At 43.8% G+C, this 17,379-nt stretch overlaps 1 protein-coding gene across 3 annotated transcripts in view; it reads right to left on the reverse strand.

Annotated features, from left to right (window-relative positions):
- Positions 1-17,379, reverse strand: part of NCK2 (NCK adaptor protein 2) — a 168,305-nt gene that overhangs the window by 79,956 nt on the left and 70,970 nt on the right. Inside the window, exons 2-3 of one of the 3 annotated variants that reach the window (XM_066267858.1) lie at positions 1,546-1,756; positions 816-945 (exon numbers count right to left, since the gene is read on the reverse strand). The exons of 1 other annotated variant lie outside the window; for it this stretch is intronic. The gene's annotated coding sequence lies outside the window, so the exon portion shown is untranslated. The remainder of the gene's footprint in view (positions 1-815; positions 946-1,545; positions 1,757-17,379) is intronic. One more of the 3 variants, XM_066267857.1, reaches the window with a different exon arrangement.

A 17,379-nucleotide genomic window follows, 5' to 3' on the forward strand; every position in this document is an offset into this window, starting at 1 on the left:
ATTGAAATTAAGAATCACTGCCTCACCCCCCAAAAAAGTAGTCAAGGAGAAAAAATCCATTTATAAAGTTTTTAATAGTTGTTTTAGACCAAATGGAAAATTCTAATTTATACTAAACTAATAAATTTATAGAAATCATACCAAGAGATTTTAATAGTGCAAAGTTATAGATTCTAGAACAGTTTAAAACAATTTATGAATAATAGAAGCAAAACAAGCTTCTATTATTTAGAGAAAAGCTAACTTGTTATGTGTACTGTTGTGAGCAGTGATGTGGGGGTGGAATTGTGCTCCTCATAAAGCATCTCTTCCTCCCCAGCCAGGGATGGAACAGTAGATTAGCCAGAGTGCATACAGCATTTCTTACACTCTAAATCAAATGTCCCAAACACTCTGTCGGGGCTAAGATCTACTTTTGTTATACTGAAGTACGATTCTGTCTAGTATCTGTTATTCTAGGGCCCCCGATCTCAGAATCCACATGCTATATTATAAATGTGGTTCTAGCCTGACCTGTGATGGCGCAGTGGATAAAGTGTTGACCTGGAATGCTGAGGTCACCAGTTCAAAGCCTTGGACTTACCTGGTCAAGGCACATATGAGAGTTGATGCTTCCTGCTTCTCCCCCTGTTCTAGCTCTTTCCTCTCTCTCTCACCTCTCTAATAAAAAAAACAAATAAATCTAAAAAAAAATGCAGTTTTCTTTTAATGCACACAAGTAGATTTCTTTTCTTTTTTTTTCTAAAGTGAGAAGCAAGGAAGCAGAAAGACAGATTCCCGCATGCGCCCAACCGGGATCCACTGGGCATGCTCACCAAGGGACAATGCTCTGCTTATCTGGGGTGTTGCTCAATTGCAACCAGAGGCATTCTAGGGCCTGAGGTGGAGGTGGAGGTCATGGTGCCATTCTCAGCCGGGGCCAACTCTGCTCCAATGGAGCCTTGGCTGCGGGAAGAGAAGAGAGGGAGACAGAAATAAAGGAGAGGGGGAAGGGTGGAGAAGTAGATGGGCGCTTCTCCTGTGTGCCTTGGCCAGGATTGAACCCAGGACTTCTACACAGTGGGCTGACACTCTACCACTGAGCCAACCAGCCAGAACCATGCACACAAGTAGATTCCTAACACAAACAGTTAAACTTTTCCTTGGAATCCTTTACCTATTCTCATGTTTTGATATAGACTTCTCAGCATCAAAGTTGGAGTGAAACCTCTGTTAGACTAAAAGCATCCTGAAGGCAATTTTTTCTTATCTTGGGGCTCCCAACGCCGCACGTGGAAGGCCCCAACTGTACAGACTCAAGAATGAGCTGCTGGGCTGAAGAGCGCACGAGGGCACCAGACTGGAGGTGCCCGCGCCATGTTTCCCAGCTGCTCAACGCCCTCACATCCTGAAACAGGAACAGTGAACATGATTTTTGAATCAAGTCCTTGAAAATGGAAATATTATGTGGCTCATCAAATCTGAGGTTCATTTCTTGCCATTTTACTAACGTAAAACCTTCTGTGCAAATCGAGTATTTCAGGAAAAGGCAGCAACTTCACCCACCTATTTCAAAGCAGAAAATCACAGACTAACTTTGGTGCTCAGTTACGAGGAAGGACTGGTGAATGCAGACTCCTCAAAAGGTGAATTTTTCAGCTGATTACACCTCTGAAGTTAAAAAACTACAGGAATTCTTTAAGTTCTCAAATCCAACTCAAATCTCATGGAGAATTATGGTCTGGGAAATCACTTGTTGAAAAGGAACATAGGAAATCTGCAAAGAAACAGAAAATCATATGAGGACGCCTGCTTGTTTGATTTTAAGAAACTGCTTAAGAAATAACTTTATTTTCCTGAAACAAAATGCCCCTCTCCACCTTCTACCCCAGAACCAGCTCCTAGGCAATGGCCAGGGAAGCCAGCCACACACTTTGTGGATGGAAGGGACAGGGAGAGTGGGGAGAGCAGGCCATAAAGCAGGGACCCCAAGTTCCCAAGCCTCTTCAGACTTCCTACCCCACCACTCCCCACCCACACCCTTCAGAAACAGCCGAAAACAGAACAGAAGCTGCCACAAGGGAAGAAGTCTCATCAGGGAGATGGACTATAGAGAGCACTAAAATCATTCAGAGGCTTGTTCCTGTCTTGGGTCTCTTGAAAGGGCCATATAATGAGAGAGGTCACCTACTAGACACACAGCCTCGTGCTAAAAATATCCCTTCGTGAAATCTGAGAATAACATCATCCCCAAACTGAGAAGCCCGGCAGAGGGGACTAAAACCCTCTCCCTCCTGGCTGTGAAGCTGGCTTTCACCATGTGTCCCTTACACTGGGGTAACTACTTTCAGTTCTGCCTAACATTTTTGAGGGGACCCTGAAGGTCTGTGGACCTCCAAGTGAATTCACTGACACTTTTAATTAATTTCAAACCCAGAGAGGATCTGTCCTGACAGTTCACTCAGAGGAACTATCAATTCATCCCTAGCTTGATTACGACCCCAAATGTTAAATACCTCATAGAAAAACTGAATTCTATTTTAGCCAAGTAGAAAAAAATAACTCAAGTAGGGCTATCATAAAAATGTTATAAGGCAAGTTCATAAATTTTTATTAACAACTTCATCCTTTTTATGTATTCTCCAGCATTATTTTAAAGGGTGCATGATTTTTTAAAAAGAACAGAATTTCAGGCAAGGAAAAGGTGATAACCGAACCAAAGTCTTGCCAAAGACTAGCTTTGGGCAAGATGTTAACTATATACCAGGAGGATTACACCCCTCTCTCTGCTAAGTGTTTATAATAAAATGACATGTTCTTTCAAAACAGGAGTTTTGGTATCTGGACTGATTGATACCCTGACCAAGGGTTCCTACTTCTCCCTTCTGGCCTCATATATGCCACTTATTACAGAAAACCACCCAATAAATATAGCCATGCCCACAAATGTCACCTTTGTATTAGTATATTCAGTAGTTCTTTTAGACATAAGTTGTATTTTTAAATGTTTAACAGAAAAGTGAATTTGCCTGATGTCAAATCTACCAAGCCCAAGGCTTGGGGTTGTTAGTGTGTGTTTGGGTTGTCCTGATATGGGCCTCCCACTGCATACGCTGTGCTCTCAGGAGTGCTATGTTTAATTCTCCCAATAACCTGCCAGGACAGATATTAATATCCATTTTTACAAGAGTTAATTACCAAGGGACGTTACAGGTTTTCCTTAATAGGCTATAGAGTTAAGAACACAGGCCTTCAAAACACTACATCCACCACACCAACAGCAAATCTCCTGGGAGCAATGATCTATTGGCTCAAAGTGAAAGAACAATGGCTCGTATCTCTGGCTCAGTGCCCCTGCACCGGATGTGGGGGGGCAAGGTGGAACAGGGGTGGCAAGGGCAGGCTCTGAACTCAGGAGCAGAGAGCCAATCAGACTGACATCCTTTTAAGTTCATTTAAAACTGCTGATGGCCACCTGGGATTCAAGTGTGAAAACTGAAGGTTGCAGTGTTTTCCTTGAGAACAGCATTTCCCTGGCAAGCTGCCAAGGCACTGAGCTCACACATCAAATAGAAGATAATAGGATGGAGTCTGCGCACTGCCTATGTACTATGTGGGGCTATTAGCTTCTTCAAAGCCTCTGGTAAAGGCGAGCATTTCAAATCAGGTCTTACGTACAAGAAGTGATCTAAACTCTTTGGAAGAACATACACTGCTTCGCAAAAAACCACCTCAGGCTGAGAGACAAGCATGATTGGGTCAACATCACTCAGACTGGAGAAGGCCTTCGTCCAAGAATTCAAAACGTTCTGCGCAGCCCGCTCCAGGCAAATGGCAATAAATAACAGGGGTGCATGTTTTCCTTTAGAAACATTTCTCCCCTAGCACCATGTGCCTCTCCCTGTAGATACTGAAGAGGAGGAGGGTGGGGTGGAAAGGAACACATCTCTGTCCACATTTATTTGGACCCTTAATAACCCAAATTTACTACTGCAAAATCCATGGGATTAATCTACATAAATTCTCTGTAACACTGAGATTATCTTTTTCTCAACTGTGCTTTAAAACACCTGAGCCACAAACATGGGCTTTCCCTCAGCTTTCTAGGGGCGTTGAGCTGCAGTGACTACCTCAACCATGAGGGTGGCTATGGGCCTGAGGGCCTTGGTGCCTTGGTCTATACACCCAGTAGCACTCCCTGCCCAGGCCCAGTGCCTGGCATCAGGAGGAGAGCTGTCCGAGTCCAGATCCCCAGTGCCGGCCACAGACCTGGACACAGCGTCTGGGTGGTGCTGGCCTTTGTCTGCCTAGGGGGCCAGGGTTGACACCCACCACTAACGTGCTTTACTCCAGCGGAACCCATAAAGGCTAATAAGAGGGTAGGCGCCTCATTCTGCTGCTGACTCAACACAGTAGGCCTTCTGGGTACAATATCACTGGGCAATCTGCTCCATCTACTTTAGAGTTGGCAGATTTATCCAGATGACCTGAATTGCCAAAAGGCTCACTTTCAGAGAGCTCAGCTAATCCCACCTGTCCTTCCTAAGTCAGAGATGCAGAGCAACAGCCAGAGAGAAGAGCGTGCCCTGGTCACAGAGAGACACCATACTGGGGCTCCACTGTCCCTGTAGCCTCACCTGTCCTCAAGCCACCCTGGGAGATAATTTACTGTTCAGCTCAGAGGCCACACCACCAGATGTCCCACAGCCACTATTTGAACCCACATTTTTGTGATGCCAAAGTCACGTTGTGCTCTTTCTCCCACAAAGATCTTCACTCAAGGTGACTTTAGTCCTGAGTCTCAGGCAAAGATCAGCTGCCACTTCCGTCGGGACTGGGACTCACTACACAGGGAGGCCGGCTTCACTGAGCCTCTCAGCCCAAGCTGGGCTGTGTGCTGTGACACAGAGCTTAGCCCAGGAACACACATATGCCTTGATTTCCAAAGGGACCATTTCCCATAGATGCTAACGCAGCAAAAAATAATTACTAAGTAACATTATTTGACTGGGTTATTACTGCACATAGCCTTGAGACTTGCAGGTTACGTCAGGTGTGCATCTTACCTGAATCTTATACTTGCAAAAGACATCGAGAGGACCACCCAGACCCCTAATCTGTAGACAGATCTAAGCTAACTGTCTTTCTCCTTATATTTAAAAAGAACCCATGTGGTTGTATTGTAGGCCTCTGAGCTCACAAATGCTAGTCTTACCTCTCCCCCATGACACACAATCACCTGTGGGGTGTCCAGTTCAGAATGAACATGGAAGGTCCGTGCCTGACCAGATAGCATCATGGGTCCAGGGCTGTCCTCTGGCTAAATTTCATTCCTACTCAACTACTTGATAGAAAACTTTATTCAAGCAGAAAAATGCTGGTTTCAGACACTGAACAAAGTTACACAAGAGTTTCCCTGAATGGTTTGGCCAAGTTCAACTCTGGTTTCCTCCTCCATATGGACTGATGATACCTGCAGTTTACAAATGCTTATAAATCTGACATTCAAAAGCTTCCGGGCACATGACCTCAGCTACCTTTTATCATCCCGTCCATAGTGACCAGAGCTCAGAGAATACTGAAGGCCACAGGCTAGTGTCCCAAGTTCAGAAAGTCCCACTGAAATTAGGATTTTTACTCAAGATAAAGCTGCCCCAAATAGGAAAAATACCACATTTTCCAGCAATAGGCTAGAATGGTATCAGTCCCAAATGAGAAAGCTAGTTATCATTGACTATATCAGTTGATAAGAAATTAATTAATAATAACAGGGAGAGGATACTAATTTCTAACTCTCTGAACAGCCTCAAGAGAAGTCACCTGTGGTTGAGGAGGGTGTTTGGGGAAGTAACTGGTCAAATGCTCTCTGAGGGTTCTATGTTCTGAAACAAGGGCGATTCTGCCTTCAGGTGTTTCAGGACTGAACAAACTGCAGGCGGTGAGCTAGCCAAACATCATGAGATGAGAAGCGGTGGCAGTAGGCCCCACCCCAGGAGACGGGGTCCTGCAGACAGGGCCCAGGCTTGGCTCAGCCCCGGCTCAGCCCCAGATGCCCACAGGCCTCCGTGTCCTCATCTGTAACCAGGCTCCCTCAGCTCCAATTCTGTAGCTTTGAGGCACATGAAATAGATTTGAAAATGATCAAAAATGGATGATGTGGTGCTAAAAATTTACTAAAGCTTATCTAAAATACCATGACAAGAAAGTCATAATGCAAATCTTAGCAGGAACTTAAATTTTAGAATCTGCCGTCTAAAAATTCTAAGAGATAGGTATTTGATTAGTAACACAATTTCTAATGCTTTGTACAATTTTTGTATATAATGTTTGTAAACTATTTGATGCTAGACTCTTAAATACAACAGTACTCCAGTCTCCAAAGGTCCAATAAGGTGTCACTCTTACGATCTTCCCAATAGTCCAAACTGTAGTTTTTGGAATCAGCATAGACACCTTGCTGCACATTTCAACACCATAACAAGACAACCTAATTACACAGAACATTTTTTAAAGTCCACCAACCTTTTTCACTAAGTATCCAGAGGACTTAGTTGTCATTCAGGTAACTATTGTACAACAACAAAAAGCACAGTGACAAAAAGAAATCTTAAACACTAAACTGCGTGTATTGAATAAAAATGGTGCAAACTCCTTTTTTTGAAAAAGACAGAAGGAAAAACAGACAAAAAAGGAAGACACACAGAGAAGTTTGAATTCTTAGGTGAGATCAGAGGAGACTGAATTCTTAGGTGAGATCATTTAGGCAAACTAGGTACCCAAAGGTCTCGCCTCATTATGGATGTAAGCCTCATCTAGATTATTTTGCTGGAATCTGTGTCCCATACCTTTGGGAGAGAAAGAACTGAAAGGATGAGGGAAACGGCAAGAAGGCCGAAGTCAGCACCAGGACGGGAAGAGCAAATCCTGTTTTGGGGCCTCCTCTCTCTCATCCACCTCTCTCTCTCTCCCTTCCTACCCTCCCTCTCCCCTTCCTTCCTCCCTCCCTTCCTCTTGTCCTACCCCCACTGTCCCTGAGTCTTTCAACCTCCCTTGTCCATCTTCAGCTCAGACCTCCACCACAATGGCTGCTCACCGTGGCATCTGGAAAGTCCACCCTGTCTTCACCCATTCATCTTTGGGAACTCCCTTCAAATTCTCTCTACTCCCTACCCATCCCATGCCTAGTGCTCAGTGGGTGGGTGAAATCCTACCCCCTTCAAGAGGCTGTTCCAGACTCTGAGAATTCCTACAATGCCTCCCAGAATGTCCCTTAAACGCTTTTCCTTCTGGACTCCCTCAGCAATGTGGAACACTTTATTCCATCATATAGTTGTGTATATCCCATCTGTTACAGTCAGAACTATGTCCCCACAACATCAAATGTTGAAACCCCAATCCCAGGACTTCAGAATGCAGCAGTATTTAGAGACACAATCTGTAAAGTGGTGATTCAATTAAAATGAGGCTGTTGCTAATCCAGTATGACTGATGTCCTTAAGAAGAAGAGGAAGAGATACCAGGAATGCACAGCACAGAGGACTGGCAATAAGAGGGTGACCACCTATCTGTAAACCAAGGAGAAAAGCCTCAGGAGAAACCAAAGCTGCTAACACCTTGATCTTGGATTTCTAGCCTGCAGAACTATGAGATATGACATCTGCTACTAAGTTACCCAGTCTGTGGTATTTGGATATGGCAGTCTTCGCTACTAACACATCGTGTCCTTCACTGGACCATCAGCCCATGAGTTTTCACCACAATGCATACAATAGGAACTTGAAAACTTCCTAAATGGGTGCAAGAAGGAATGAATGGGGGGAACAGTAACAAAACCCCCAGAAAACCCACGGTGACTCTTTGTGCATCCTTCTTTCTCCAGTTTTGCACACCTATTCTTTCTTTAAAACCCAGTTTAGATACTATCATCTCTAGGAACAAGCTCCTGAGTTTTCTACACAGAAAGTCTGGCTTCTCTCCATTGTGCAAAGAGCATTCATCAAACTGTAACATAATCATTGTATTTTACATTTTAGTGGAGAGTTAACCACATGCAAAACAGAGAGGCTACATCTTCCCAGGCACCTTAACACTCAACTTCAACAATTATAGACCTACAGCCAACTCCCAGCAACACCCAGCTGTCACTTTTAAGGAAATCCAGTAAAGGGGCAGTTAGTACCAGGGACTCCTAAGTGGGAGATTTTCTCAAGGGCAGGGACCCAGCACTGACCATAGGCTTGGTACTGAGAAGCAACCCAATTAATCAATGATTTAGTAAATGTCAAACAAGCTGGAGGTGCTGAAGTATCAGCAGATGCAGCCCCCCCCCCATCCCCTTCCATTACTCCCACTTTTAAACAGGATCTGTCCTGGGGTCCAGAGCATGGTGCTTCCTTTCACTTAGCCTTCCAACTGGGAAAAGGTACATAAATTTAAGACTAAAAGTTATAATCTAAGCATTGAATGATGTCATGTTCTTCTGCTTTTTTATTGAATTTGAGGTGATATTGTTTAATAAAATTATATAGCTTTCAGGTATATAATTCTAAAATACATTATCTGTGTATTATATTGTATGTTCAGCACCCCAAGTCAAGTCTCCTTCCATCACCATCTACTCCCTTTACCCTCTTCCACCTCCCCCCCACCCCTCTTATCATCTAGTAATCTGTCTATGAGTTTCTTTTTTGCCTAATCCTTTTGTTTTTCTCACACCCTCCCAACTCCCCTCCCCTCTTACACCTGTCAGTCTGTTCTCTCTTTGAGTCTGTTTCTATTTTGTTTGTTAGTTTTTTTGTTCATTACATTCCACATATAAGTGTAATTATATGGTCCTTGTCTTTTTCCGGGTTTGGTCCATCCATCCAGTCGCAAGGGGTAAGTTTTCCTTATTTTTTCAGCTGAGTAGTATTTATTCCATTGTATAAATGGACCACAGCTTTTTTATCCACTCATCTACTGATGGACAGTTGGGCTGCTTCCAAATCTTGGTTATTGTAATTAATGCTGCAGTGAATATAAGGGTTCATATATTCTTTCAAATCAGTGTCTTGAGCTTCTTTGGATAAATTCCCAGAAGTGGGACTGCTGAGTCATAAGGCAGATCCATTTTTAATTTTTTGAGGTAACTCCATACTGTTTTTCATAGTGGTTGTACCGGTTTGCATTCCTACCAACAGTGTATGAGGGTTCCCTTTTCTCCACACTTGTTTGTTGACTTATTGACGAAAGGTGTGAGGTGGTATCTCATTGTAGTTTTAACTTGCATTTCTCTGATGATTAGTGACATTGAGCATCTTTTCATATGTCTATTCACCATCTTTGGAGAAGTATCTATTTGAGTCCTTTGCTCATTTTTAATTGAATTGTTTGGGGAGTTTTTGGTGTTGAATTTTACAAGTTGTTATAGATTTTGGACATCAACCTGATGTATCATTGGCAAATATGTTCCTCCATTCAGTGGATTGTCCTCTCAATTTGTTGATGGTTTCCTTTGCTGTCCAAAACCTTTTTAGTTTGATGTAGTCCCATTTGTTTATTTTTTCTTTTGTTTCCCTTGCCCAAGGAGATCCAGCAGAAAAAATACTGCTATGAAAATGTTCTTCTGCTTTTTCCCCCATTGATTTCAAAGTGTTTGGGGGGGGGAGAGGGGGAGAGAGGGGAAGATAGAGGAAGAAAGGGGGGAGGAAGAGAGAGAAATGGGGATATAGGGGGAGAAAGGAAGAGAAAGAGGGAAAGGGAAAGAGATGGGGGGAAGAGAGAGGTTTCAACTCATTGTTTCACTTAGTTGTTCCATTTAGTTGTGTACTCAGTGATTGCTTCTCATAGGTGTTCTGACTGGGAGCTGAACCTGTGACCTCTGGAGCACTGGGTCAATGCTTTATCCACTGAGTCACTTGGCCAGGGCTCTTGTGCTTTCTAAAATGTTTAAAGAACACAGTCATCTCATGGGGCAGGTGAGAGCTGTACAGGGGTTCTAGGTGGCATGAGAAAGTACTATTTCATGCTCCAGACCACCCTATTGAGAAAAACAATGCCATCATTTGACACTAATTATATACAGATGTTAATTGTATGGTACTAAGCAATCTTTTCCTATGAAAGTTGTGCTTTTTCCTACAAAGAACATTACTATTGTTTTATAGACAGATTTTCTCATAGCAGTTAGTCATATCAGAAACCTTTATTTTCCTTGTCCTTCAAGTATAACACTTGTTATTTTTTAAATTAATTAATTAATTTTTTAGAGAGCTAGAGAAAGGAAGAGATAGAGAAAGGAGAGAGATGAGAAACATCACCTCATAGTTGCAACACTTTAGTTGTTCACTGATTGCTTCTCATACGTGCCTTGACCAGGGGGCTCCAGCTAAGCCATTGACCCCTTGCTCAAGTCAGAAACCTTGGGCTTCAAGCTAGCGACCATGGGGTCATGTTGATGATCCCGCACTCACGCTGGTGAGCCTGTGCTTAAGCCAACTACCTCAGGGTTTCAAACCTGGGTCCTCAGTGTCCCAGGTTGATGTTCTCTATCCAGTGCACCACCACGGGTCAGGCATAGCACCTGTTACTTTGGAGTCACACATTAACTTTAGGAAGAAGGACACTAAATCTGCTAAGCCTGCTGCTGACTTGTATGTCAGCCACAGTATAGAACCTTCCAGAGTTAGTTGTTCCAGTTATTCAGGGCCTGAGATCCAGGGGTCTTGTCCCAAAGTGAGCAGGCTATATGAATGGGAGCAGGTTTGAGTATTCCAGGGATTTGAAAGGTGACTCGGACCCCACCTCAGTTCTAGATCATGTCCTGGTCTTCAAGAAGCCAAGATAAAGCTATGTATGGGGGGAGGGGATACAATTTTTATGGCAATTAGAAGAAGGTAACAGGTTAAAAAGGCCTGGGAGTTGTCTATGACCTTCAGCATTTGAGAAGCCCCTGGGAGCCCAGGAAACAATCAAGCTCTGGAGAAAAGGACTGATAAAGATTTTGTGAAAGGGTGTCTGTTCATTTTAATTTTGTAAATTACTAGTAGCTGAGAAGCGTCCTACAGAAGCACTGGCTTCTAAGAAACTGTGAAAAGAAATCCTACTGCATATTATTCTGCTTTGCTTCTGACGGGTGCTGAACCACCTTGATTTGTTTCTCCTGTTTTTTAGTAGGGATGATGCTCATACACATTTGTAGGATCACACACATGTACTCCATAAAATTCCATAGAATGTGGAATTAAAGTGTTGAATAAATTCAACTTTTCCATTAAAAAGGCTATCATAAAAATTTAACTTATAGATATCAAATTTATGATTATTGCATTTAAACAGAAATTTTAATATCACTGTCTTTAAAGACTAGCTGTTTTTAGTATTCCAAAAATGGTCAAAGTGTGTTTGCCCACATTTTCCTCAAATGCCAGATCCTTTGACAGCTCCGTGTCCTCATGCCCACTATTTCCCCTACAGTGGGAACAGCTTTGCCCTTGCAGCCAAAGCCCACTAGTCATTCAGAAGGGAACTCAAATGACCCCTTGGCACATGGCAGGCTCTCGGTATAATGGCTCCTATCAGACATTTACCATCCAGTAAACTTTTACTTCCATAATTATAGATAAAACGCGTTGCAATTGTCCAAAGTCCTACAGCCTCCAGTGCCAAAGGGCCAAGAATTCTTTTCCCAAATTTTAATCCAAGAGATCCCAAGAATCCTCACAAGACTGTGCCCAAGCCAGCCCACAGGAGTCAATGTGAAGGTCTTAAATCCAGAAAGTAACGTAACTATGCTGAAACCAAATGACGGTTCCGTTCACAAACCACATTCCTTAATTTTTCTACAAGTACTTCCTTTGTTGAATAAATTAGCAATGAGCCAATGAGAGGGACTGAATCAAAGACCACTTTAAAATTTCAAAGCTCAGAAACATATATATGACTTCCTATGGCAGAGCCCAATCAATGCCATCCATAAAGCCATTCATATACTGTGTCTGGGCTGAAATCCAATTAAGTCATTTCTGTTTGAATATCCCCAAAGAGCCTCCTGCTGAGCTCAGAGCGGAAATAATCATAAATGCCAGATTAGCTGTGTAAGCACTTCCAAAGCCAAAACCGGACAAGAGCATAAAAATCTATATGCCCAGCCTTTTAACTGGGCGCGCACACACACAAACATTTCAATGACCGTCTGGCAGTAAGCCAAACCCATCTCCTTGCCCAGCCAGATCTTCACAGATAACCCTCGCCCAGCAGAAGTATCAAGGGAAGCTTTGATCCAATCACTCACACACATGAAATGATGAACTTTGGCTTCACAATGCAAGTCTGTGTGCAGGGTTAAAAGAGTCAGGGGGATATTTAAAGCTTTCTCTGAGTTCATTATACTCAACCAACCCTGTGCAGAATACAGCTTGACATGAGTAAACCCTGAAATCCACAAATACCTCTAGTGTCCCAAAACTGGGCAAGCAAAGCCAAAAGTTCATGGTGAGGGTGAGGAATGGGACAGACTCAGTGAGTGAGGTTTGTAATGCCAGCCATGGTGAACCACTACTGTGGAGAAAAGAAGAGGAAATAAAGAAAGGCCTATCATCTTCCAATACAAGGTTATCTGAAAGAACCAGGTAGCAAAGTTGGCTATGTCTCTGCATGTGACATAAAGGACACAAGGACTTTGGCTTAAACCGGACACAAGTCCCACTCCTCCAACTTACTCTCAAACGATGTGGAAGCTGCTACTTAAGCTCAGAGACTAAGTTTCCATTGAGACACTATCAATCACCTTGTTTGTAGAATAAAATGGAAGTCTCACCTATTCAATGAAAATGTGAGGCACACTGCTGGACCTAAATGAGGCCCAGCCAGATGCTGTCCTTCCCGAGTAGCTCAGTCTAATGAGGGGCTGAGTCCAATACGAGAGGATACAGAAGTGCTGTGTTATTGGATTTGCTATAAGAAAACTTACCCAACTTGGAAAAGCAATAAACAAAACAAAATTTTTCTAGGTAACTTCTAAAACAGATGTGTGCCTCCAAAATATCAAATATTTGCCTTAGAATTTAAAAATCCTGAAACAATATATATATATATATATATACACACACACATATATATACACACAATATACAATAGTTTTAGATAAAAACAATAATTTTTGACAAAATAGAAAGCAGGTCTAACCATACTTTCCTGAGACTAACCTAACAGAGAAACCAGTGTCCCCAAGCAAAACCTCCCTTACTTAAAAAATGACAAGGTTTCCTAAACCTCATCATCCTAATACTTTTATCTCGTCTAGATATCCAACAAATATGTTTTGAGTCCCTACTAGCACTGTGCTGCATGCTAGACACACAACAGACAAGACAGATAGATGCTTCACCCCCACAAAGCAGACAAAACAGACAATAAGACAGTAACAGCCGAGTACAGGAATTGGGGATGCTATGACCTCTGCAGGTGACACCTGTAATCAGACAGGATGCCCACCCCAGAAAACGGAAATGCACGTTCAGGACACCTATGCTGCCATACCTTTAAGGCAGCATCACATCTGCACAGTAGGTCCCGGCCTCGCATACTGTATCCAGGCAGGTGACTTCTGACTGAAGCGGAGGGCCTGAGCACCTCCCTGACCATCCAGTCCCACTTAACCATGCCAGTTTCTGTCCATCATTCTGCTTCTCAAGAGTTCCAAGTTCTGGATTCAGTCACTCCAACCCTACCACTTGCCACTTGTGAATCTGATGTGCAGGTCTCCAGGTTTTCATCCAAACTGCTATACAAATCATGGCCAAGGGCGGTACGTATCAGAGGGCCAGCCCAGGGAGGATCAGAGGGCTGGCCACCCGCCCGCAGTGGGCTGCTTCCTGGAGCAGTGAACAGCACTGGCTTTGGAACGAGATGCCTGCTTCACCTCTCACTGGCTCAGCCTTTCAGTAACTGGCTTACCATCTCTACAGCTGTTTCCTCACCCCCAGAATGGAAGAGAAAGAGTAAAGGATTATTTTGAAGAAGTGCTATATACACCAAATAGTATAAAAAGCACCCACGTAAGTTCCAAGTATGTAACTGATGCTCAAAGAAAACACAACGTTGTCTACGGCCATACCACCCTGAACGCGCCCGATCTCGTCTGATCTCGGAAGCTAAGCAGGGTCGGGCCTGGTTAGTACTTGGATGGGAGAAAACACAACGTTGTTGCTTCAACTATCTTCTCATTATAAAGGGGAGTGAGCTGAGGGCCATCCTGCCCCGAACACCTAACCTGCCAGGGAAGACCAGCACTACCGGCTCTTACCACAGACTAGATGAGAAGCCAAGTGGGAGATAAGAGGACAAGGGTAGAGGCAAGAAACGCCCCTTCCACCCACTTGGCACTCAACTAGCCTTCCTTTGTGCCTCTGGCCACTTGCCCTCTGCTCAGCTAGAGCCAGCAGAGGACTTAGGTCTCTGTGTGTCATTCCCTCCTCTTTCAGTTCATGTTTGCACACTGTTTTCTGTGTAAAGACCATAGAAGGCAAAGTTGTCCCCCTCTAAGTGCTGCGTGTACAGATGATTCAGGGCAAGCAGAGGCAAGTCAGGCGAGCTGGTCAATGGACAAGGTTGTAGGCGGGGTCCCAGTACAGCATGGTGAGAGCTGATGACCATAGACTTGTTCCCAAGGAGACAGTGGCGCAGAGGCTTCTCAGAATGATCAGGGAGCAGGAGGGCCCAAGGAGAGAAGGTATATTAGCGCTATCGGCTTAAGGGACACATATGCTTAAGGGACACATATGTAAGTGGAGCAGCATTATAAACTCAGACCCTGCTGACACGTAGCCGCACTGAATGCAAGGGAGATGCCGACAGGCTGGAGGCCCAGCTCTCAGCTCCACTGAGTGATCTGTTTAGTAGTCGCTTTCTTGATTCTGCTTTCTCCATTTAGGAAATGCAAACATTTGCCCGTCTCCAACCTCCTGGCATGTCTCCTCTCCTTCAAGGCCATTTGAAGACTATCCACAGGGACTCTGCTCTCTACCTGGAAATGCTCTTAACTCACCTGAATTTAGAGCTTTGAACACAAAGTGGCAAGATGCTCTTCTACTCATTATTCTCCCATTTCAGTTTCAGTTCCTCTTGTTGACATTTGTTCTATATATTCTATCTTGAAGATTATTCTTTTTGACAAAAAACAAAACAAAAAAATTGACGTACATAAAAGTTGATCAATCCTGTGCTTGTAACTCGTCTTAGCTGACACTGAGCACCAAACCCACATTCTTGGCCCATCTTCTTAAACAGACCAAAAACAGAAAGGACACTTTTTTTTCTTAGCTCTTAGAACATTAAGGCCAACTTTACCCTGCCTGAGCTTCAGCCTTCTCTGTGCTACTCACACACATGCATTTCTCTTTCTTATTTAATCCTAACTTAATTACAGCCTTTATACTTCCTCACCATCAGCATACAAATTCAGGGACTATGGGCCTCGGAGTTTCCCACACTAAAGAGTAAAGGAAACAGACCAATGAAATGGCAATCATTAGGCCCTGGCTGGTGGCTCAGTGGATAGGGCGTCAACCCAGTATATGGACATCCTGGGTTCTATGCCTGGTCAGGGCACACAAGAAAAGCAACCATCTGCTTCTCCCTCCCTTCCTCTCCCCCTTATCTCCCTCTTTTCCTCCCACAGGCAGTGGCTTGATTGGTTCAGGCATGGTCCTGGATGCTGGGGATAGCTCTGTTGGAGTGCATCCGCCTCAGGTGCTAAAAATAGCTTGGTCTCAAGTATTGGTCCCTGCCTCACTATCTCCCTCCTGTCACCTATAAACTGAATGAATGAATGAATATATAAATAAATGGCAATCATTCTCTCAGCACTGACTGGGTACCACAGACTAGGTGACCACTTCTCATGTGTTATCATCTTTGGTCCTAACACGAGGATGAGTTTCAGTATCCCCATTCACAGCAAAGAAGTTGGGGACTATGCACAGATGGGTTGAGTGCATAGGTACAGTGAGAAATTGGAGGCTACTGGCTTGGGAAGCCTTGGCCTTGATCCTGTGTAAGCTGCCCCTTGTGCCAGAGACCAACGAGTGCCAGACTGCACAGTACAGCTGGCTGAACAGATACCCTGACTGTTCCAAAGGAGCACGTGCTTCAGGAGAAACTAGCGATGATCTCTGTCCAACACTGGTGAAAAGAGATGCTCACACTGTCATGTGAGTACAGACAGTGTTTCTGAGTGATACCGATTTCCTAAATACTAGAAGCTAAATCTGCTAAGAAAATGCTTCAGAGAATTCTTACACACTTCTCAAAATGTGGTTCCCCCTCCCCGTATTTGAAAAAAAAAATGGTTACTATTTTCAATTAAATTTCCCACCAGGCATCCATAACCTGTCTCCCACATCTGAGAACACAGCTAGCAAGATGGCAGAGGGGCAGTCCAGGTAAGGATTATCAAAATGACTTTTTGCAACATATATTTACTCATGTTTGGACCTGCAATGGAGGGACCCTCTGCCTTCCACTCCATGCCTGAACACACAAGTGACCTTTGGGCTACTCCAGGCTTGTTTACTTATCTGTAAGCACAATCATTAGCTTCTTAGTAGACTTTGATATAATAACACTAATTTGTTTTATTTTCTTTAAAATAATAGAAAGCTTTCAAAGAACTCATCCGTTCAAGTTTGGTATGACATATATTGGGACAGGCAAACAGAACATGAGGAAGGAGACCTAAATATGTCTGGGAATTTAGTACATGCTAAAGGGCGCTCATCCAAGTCACTAGAGAAAAGATAAGACTTCTTAATAAATGGCGAAGGTATAGGTTGGTGACCACACAAAGAAAACCAGAGCCATGTTTCACATTCAGGATAAATCCCAAGTGCATCTAAGATTTATGTGAAAAAATGGGCCCTGGCTGGTTGGCTCAGTGGTAGAGCATCAGCTGGCATATGGATGTCCCAGGTTCGATTCCTGGTCAGGACACATAGGAGAAGCATCCATCTGCTTCTCTAACCCTCCCCCTCTTGCTTCTCTTCTCTTCCCCTCCTGCAGCCATGGCTTGATAGAAGCAAGCTGGCTCTGGGCACTGAGGATGACTCCATGGCCTCAGCCTGTACAAGCACTAAGAAGAGCTCAGTTGCTAAGCAATGGAGCAACAGCCAGATGGGCAGAGCACTGCCCCCTAGTGGACTTTCTGGGTGGATCCTGGTCAGGGCACATGCTAGAGCGGTGTTTCCCAACGTGGGGCCCACGCCCCACAGAGGGGCAATTCGATAGTTAAGGGGGGCAATTTGAAAACGGACTCGACACGACTTTAAATCTTTCGCCCTGGGCCATTTAAATGCAATGCTAGATATCGGTGCCAAATTTAACAAAAAATGCAATTCTTAAATAATTGCGGTAAATAATTATTAA

This window comes from Saccopteryx bilineata, chromosome 3, assembly GCF_036850765.1.
Source record: "Saccopteryx bilineata isolate mSacBil1 chromosome 3, mSacBil1_pri_phased_curated, whole genome shotgun sequence".
Taxonomy (NCBI): domain Eukaryota; kingdom Metazoa; phylum Chordata; class Mammalia; order Chiroptera; family Emballonuridae; genus Saccopteryx; species Saccopteryx bilineata.